Genomic DNA, 7,623 nt, shown 5'->3' with positions numbered 1-7,623 from the left:
GAAACTAAAGTGATAGTTAAATGACTAAATATATAGTTTATCCTTAAATTAAATTAAGTCACCTTCATTATCAAATATATTTCGTGCAAAATATATTTATAAAAAGGGTAAAGTACATAAATAGTCCCCTGTCTATAGGATATTATTTTATTAAGTCCCTTGACTATTAAAAGTTATAAAATGGTCTCCCGACTATAGGGAATTACTTTGTTGAGTCCATCGACTATTAAAAGTTACAAAATGGTCATCTGACTATTTATTATGTTCCAAACTAGTCATTTTCAGTTAAAAATTAACAATAACCTGAACTATACGTTAACTTGCTGGCTGAGATATGATAAAATCTGATCTCATGATCTCAAACGACTATCATATCTAGTCAACACGTTAACGTCAAGCTCAGATGACCGTTAATTTTTTAACAAAAAAATGACAAGTTTAGAACATAATGAATAATCGGGTGATTATTTTGTAACTTTTAATAGTCAATTGACTCAACAAAACAACTTCTTATAGTCGATTGATCATTTTATAACTTTTAATAGCCAAGAGACTCAACAAAACAATATCCTATAGTCGAACGATTATAGTTTTATCATCTCGAGACACAACTTAACAATAGATGCTTGACCTTGTGACCAATCTTGCATGTGAATGAACTACTGGCCATTAGGGACGATCGGTTCGTTTCCACCTTCTTTTCCAACTTACTCACTTTTTTATGACTCTCTTCTTCATTATTACAACCAGAAATTTAAAAGAAAATTAAAAAAAAAAGTTTCATAGAGATATTATGGCAGAATAAAAAACAAATGCAAAAGAAAAAGAAATAAGGGACTTTGCCTTGACCTTCCCATAAATAGACGGAGAAAACTATATCTTTTGACTACACCAATAATAAGATGACATGTGTACCGGCATCCTACCGTTAAAAGACAATTATCATAACAATTTCTGAAAAGTGATTCATTAAATGCAATAAACGTTGTCACACACAAGTCTCGAGTCAAACCTATTTATATAATAAACCACTTTATCAAAGTCTCGAATACCTCCTTTGGATCTCATCCACAAATTACATCCTTACTGCCACTACTTTGATGATCAATCAAAGGATCTCCTTTGTTGACTATAGTCTTTGAGGTTTCACATCCTTTGACTAGTTATTATCTCTTAACATAATTATTGACAAGTTCACATAATCAATCATTATCAAATTTACCATATGATATTCGTACCTATTTATCTACCAATTTACAGATAATCATCATGACTCTAGGTCTAATATTAATATTAAATGTCAGTATTTAAGTCATCGAAGACGACTAAAGAAGGGGTCAAACACTATTCTCTTCCCCTCTACTCATGATTCTCATATGATCACCGATTGTAACTTTTCATTCAAATCAAAAGAGATAAACTCCTATATCCATTGTAATTTAAATATTACCATCAACAGAACACGAGAATAATTTTCAAAGAAAATTATTACTCTAATAATAAAATATTTTATAAACTAAACACACCTTAATAAATAACTCTCTCTCTGTATATATATATATATATATATATAACAAGGGACGGGCACTGTTGTGTGTTTAATGTTGGATAAGGGACTGCAGGCTGTCATCTTATGATTTACCCGGAGAACATAATACGTGTAGATATGGATTTATAGATATCTAGTTATCCACAAGCTGCATGCAAAAAATGGGGGGCAATCTAGGAGAATGTGGTCCTCTATGTCCTTCACTTATCATTTTCCATATATCTATTAAGTCATGAAGTTTACACTCAGTACTTCATCGACCCTTAGACATAAATATAATAGCGACTGCGTTAGCTCTGTACGTATGCCGATACCAATGTCCACGTGTCCAATGCTCTACTCCAATACGAGATATTTTATCTAGAAATTTATATTTGATCGATATCGATGTTCATAGTCTGGAATGATTACAATGTAATATAATATTTTAATAAGACAACCTATAGATACAAATGTTCAAACTCAAAACCTTTAAAAAGAACAACATTCTCTTTTATCAATGATATCCCTCATTAAATTCGGTATTAATCTTCAATTAATAAATTTAAAAATACGTGTAGTCGTATTAAAAAAACACCAACAATCCCAGATGGCGAATGCATTTAAGATATAGAAAAGAGCAATCAAGAGGGAGAAAAAATGAGTGTTTGAGATTGGGAGAGGATGGTAGGAAATTGGGAAAGGGCAATTCTGATGTAGTTTGAGAGATATTTTAGGGAGTGGTTATTGTTGGAGAAGAGGCAGTGGAAGACAAATTAAAAGGCCAAGCTTAAACCACGTAAGGCAAAGCACCAATGAACCAAGAAATAATGGACAGCAAAGCAAATCTATGCATATTTGGTCCAATTATAAGATATTTTTTAATAATTTTTGGCGATTATAAAATAATATTTATTTAGAGTTTTTTAATTAATTGACAACATATACTTATAGACGTAGCTATTCGAGTTTAGGTCTTCTAAAGAGAATAATATTCTCTTTACCACTTAGGCCACTAATTAAGTTCATTTATAAGATTTTTTATGTAATTTTTATGAATTCGATATTAAAATTTATATTAAGATTTTATATTAAAATTTGTGAATAAAATATTTTATTAAAAAATTAAAAAAATAATTGCTTGACACAATATTTAATACAATTTCAAAAGTATTTTTAAATAGTTTATGGTGATTAAAAAGTAATATTTATTTAGAATTTTTTTAATCTATTAACAATATTTATATACTTTACAAACTTAGATACTCAAACTTGAATTTTTTTTAAAAATAATATTTTATTTTATCATTGAAGTTCCTCATAAATTTACAATTGAATTTGTTAAAGTAAAATAAAAATGGAAAAATCGAAAGAAAGAAAAAAAGTGTAGCCATCTTCTCCGCTTGAGGTACAAAAACGGCCAACGTTCGTCTTTAGCCCCCCCCCCTCCCCACAGTTAATGTTTATCCATCCTATGCTACATTTACAAATGCATTAATTGCATCATATGTCCCCCAACTATGAATCTCATTTCAAATTGGTCCCTAATTTTTTGAATATTCTAATTTCATCCTTAAACTTCCCATTCTAAATTAATCCTTAAACTTTTGAAAATTTTAATTTCAACCCTAAACTATGACCCTATTTCTAAATTGGCCCCTAAGCTTTGGAATATTCCAATTTCATCCCTAAAGTCATCAAAATATGTAATTAGTCTCAATCATAGTTTAAACTAAATTTTGTTTTTTTCAAACGTATAATAATATAACTTGGTCTACCGATTTTATTAAAAAGGATGCGATTAGTATGTACATATAGCTTGGGATGGAATTGAAATGTTCAAAATGTTTAGGGACTAATTTAGAATATAGGTTGTAGTTTGGGTATGAAATTGCAATATTTAAAAGTTTAAGGACCAATTTAAAATAAGAATCATATTTTGAGAACATATGATGTAATTAACTCTTTACAAATTAAAGATAGAATAATGACGATGATGATTGATGATGATCAACCGGAGGGGGGGGGGGAAGAAAACAATAAATTATTGAAAAAAAGAACCATAAGTAACTCATTTTTAAACAAAATTAAATGTATATATGTTAATATTTATATTAAATAAAAATTATATCTTATTAGAAAAATAAGCTAATGCCCTTTTTAAATATTTAATATATTTATTTTGAATTTCAAATGATATTTTTGTTATAATTCAGAAACAAAATAATATATATTTAAAGACTCTCAATCATTTGACAATTAACGCATATATCCTTACATATGTGGTGGTCGAATTAAGAACTTCAAAAGATAAAAACAATTTCTTAACCACTGAAATCGTTAGATTTGTAACTCACTCAGACCGATAAGGGTAACCAGATTCGATCCGAGGTGTCACTATTACGGAAAATTTAAAACTTTTAAACGTGTAACTTATAATTTAGAGATTCTATGATCAATTGCTTTCCCGAACATTCTCTTATCTTGAAATGATTCCTTAATAGAATTATAATATCTTGCACAAACCCTCTAGGGGTTAAAAACCAATTATCCGAAATTTCCAAATAAAACTAACATTTCTTATGCACATCAGTAGTTATATCGGATCAATATGTCTTTTTAGAATTATTAACCAACTTTCAGGGACAATTCTTGTCATCCTACAACATAAGGGTATTTTCATAATTTTACCATACCGGAATATTCTCATAATTTCTCATCCAAGCACCTTTAACATTTAACATTTGATGAAATAAATTATAACTTACAAATCCATGTTGATTTCTTTATCACTAAGCACAGAACTTGTAATTTAATTCTAACAATCCCTCAATTTCTTATAAAAATCATCTGAACCATAATCAATTACTGAACCCTTTTACCGTATTCAGATCGAGTGTAGAAACTAATTAACTACACAAATGAGACCAACATTATCTTAATCATGCATTTACCAATATTCACATGTTCCATAAAGCATAAAGAGGTAGTAAAGTATTATCTCGATTTTCGTGACATACTGATCGACCATAAAAATTCCATTCGAACGCCCTCGATCTTGAAATCATCTTCCAATATATCCTCGGATCCATATCAACATAAATTATATCAGAAACGGAGCTTAATTTTGATAAACGGATCGAATCGGGTGATAAATCATTGAAAAATTGCTTACCAGATTCGAATTTGGCGAAACGGACTTCGGATTCGGATTCAGGACGTCGAAAGCATAAAATATGACTTTTCGGAAATTTGGAATTTTCGCTCAAAATCAAAGTCAATGAGTTTGACCGGTAATTTAGAGGCCTTCGGGTTCGAATTTCGAAAAACAGACAGCGGGATCGGAGTTGGAACGTCGAAACATGTCAGGATAGGTATACTCGGTCAAAGTCAAAGGTCGTTTAATGCTCGGTCAAAGTCAGTCAAAGTTTTTGTCAACATTGGTCAACGTCGGTCAACGATTAACGGTCAACGGGTCGGGTTATGACCGGTCAAGGGCGCGTGAACAGTGCTAAATTCTCGAAAAGATTCCTAAAAATTATTTTTAGCGATTTCGAGATACTAACAAAGCTCGGTTCACAATTTTGAACGACAGTGAGCTCGATTTCAACGAATCGGAAACTTTGACCGCTTCACCTCCTCACGCGCCGCCATCTACGGAGACCAAGGATGACACCGGCAAACTCGGAACGTTGCAAGGAACACGATGGTGCGGGAGGTGTCGTAAACGGATGAACCGATCGTCGTGAATTGATGAAAAACCAACTAAAACTGAGTTATTACCGACGATACTTCCGACTGAAATTAACGACGAATGGTGACGATTAACGACGAAAGATCTTAGGGGTTTTATTCCTTGGTTGACAACGAACACGATGGTGGTTTCGGCCCGTCGATCGGAGGTCGTACGACGAGTAGATCGGAGTTTAAAGAAGGGTTGTTGGAGAGGAAAAACTAGAAAATCTCAGCTGAACCTGCGCACGGGGAATTTATAATTCAACATATTAAAAAATAGTTAAATCATGGGTTTAGCCACAGAATTTCATGTACTTCTTAAAATGGTCTGTCAACTTTAAAATTTTACAATTTAATCCCTACTTTCTTCCAAAAATACAAATTAAATTCACCACTTTATAATTTCTTAAATTTAACCCTTAAATTGAGGTGTTACAAGATTCGTGTCAAAAAATATATTTTTGAATTTTCAGATATTAGTCATGGTAATATTTGTATAGATTTACAAATTATTTATAATAATATGTTATCTAATAATAATCAGTTTGTCTAATATTATAGTTTATGTCATATCAGTACCGAAGATGACAAAATGTAGTTCTTAAATCACATAAACTATGAAACATCAAATATGCATGAATTATTTTTTGAGAAAATAACCTCAGTGACCAAAAATCCCATATAATATACGATTTTAACCAACTTTTTTCGGATTTGCCCAAATGACCAACAAAATCGCAATGCGATCGCTAATTCGCAACGCGATCTCCATTATCGCAAATCAGTTTCCAGATTCGCAACGCGATTATGACTATCGCAATGAGATTTTCCTAATTCGCATTGCGATTTACGTATTCGCGTTGTGATTTTCATAATTCGCAATTCAAATACGTAAATCGCAACGCGATTAAGTAAATCGCAATGCGAATTAGGAAAATCGCAATGCGAATACGTAAATCGCAATGCGAATCTGACTATCGCAATGCGATTTACATAGCGCCATTCATATTAACGCGTATTTTTTTTTCAAATTCCAAACATGAATTTTTTCTTAATATATCGGAAACTGAACTGTCCACAGTAATCGCAACTCATAACCTCAAACCTAAAATCACAACACTCAGTCCCATCTCCATCTCTCACTCTCTACGGCGAAATCCGTCCCCATCTCCGAAGATTTTCGTCCCCATCGCCGACGAAATCCTTCACAACCATTCACGGTCAGAAATCCCTCACAATCATTCAGAAATGGAAAATCAACCTCCGAGGGTTAGTTTTTTTAATTATTTTTATTTTGAAAATTTTGCATTATTTTAGGTTTTTCATATTGAAATTGATGATAAGTTTACTGGTAATTTCAATAATAGATTAACCATTTCACTTAGATTTCTTATTAAATTCATTCGATTGCTGCCAATACTGCTAAACTGTTTAGTATTTAACCCTGTAAAGTTAGTATTTGTCTTTGTTTTGTCTTTTGGTTGAAGTAATACAGAAGAAAAATAGTTTCGAGAATGAAAATCGCAACGCGGAAATGACTATCGCAACGCGAAATGAAAATCGCAACGAGATAATCGCAACGCGAAACCAAAATCGCATTGCGATTTTCATTTCGCGTTGCGATTCTCTCGTTACGATTTTCATTTCGCGTTGCGATAGTCATTTCGCGTTGCGATTCTCTCGTTGCGATAGTCATTTCCGCGTTGCGATTTTCATTATCTCGTTGCGATTTTCATTTCAACCAAAAGACAAAACAGTGTTGCAAATTTTAGTTTCAAGAATAAACTACTATTTATGTTTATTATTTTTGGTATATCTTCACAGTGTAGTTTTTGGTATATCTAACTTGGTATGTTTATTGTTTTTGTAGAAATTTTTTTCGGCTTCATTGACATTAAGGAATAAAGTTAGCCTAGCCACTACAATTGCTTCGAAGCTTTCACCTGCACAAAGAAAATTGTTGTAGGAAACCTGCTTCGGGCCATGGCTGAGAGTACAGGATCCGGGTGGAGATGCTAATTTGACCCATTTGTGGCTTCAGACCATGACTAGCGATCTACCCGACAGTATACAACGTGGTGAGGAAGAGATATGGTTTCATTTTCCACCGGCATATACTTATTTTGGGCGGAAGGAGTTCTGCTTAATCACTGGTCTATGATTCGGACACGATAATATAGGCCGGTACACTCGTCATATCACCCGCCCATCATGGTTATCCAGGGTTTTTCCTGATGAGTCAATAGAGAAGCCGAACTTACACGTCGACGACCTGAAGAAATTGTTTAATAAGAAATATGGTTTTACTCAAATAAATGACGTCGATGTTGTCCGAGTATACCTTCTACTACTTTTGTATG

The sequence above is a fragment of the Hibiscus syriacus genome, unplaced genomic scaffold, assembly GCF_006381635.1.
Source record: "Hibiscus syriacus cultivar Baekdansim isolate YM2019G1 unplaced genomic scaffold, ASM638163v2 tig00011079_pilon, whole genome shotgun sequence".
Lineage (NCBI taxonomy): Eukaryota > Viridiplantae > Streptophyta > Magnoliopsida > Malvales > Malvaceae > Hibiscus > Hibiscus syriacus.
This window is presented reverse-complemented; position numbering follows the sequence as displayed.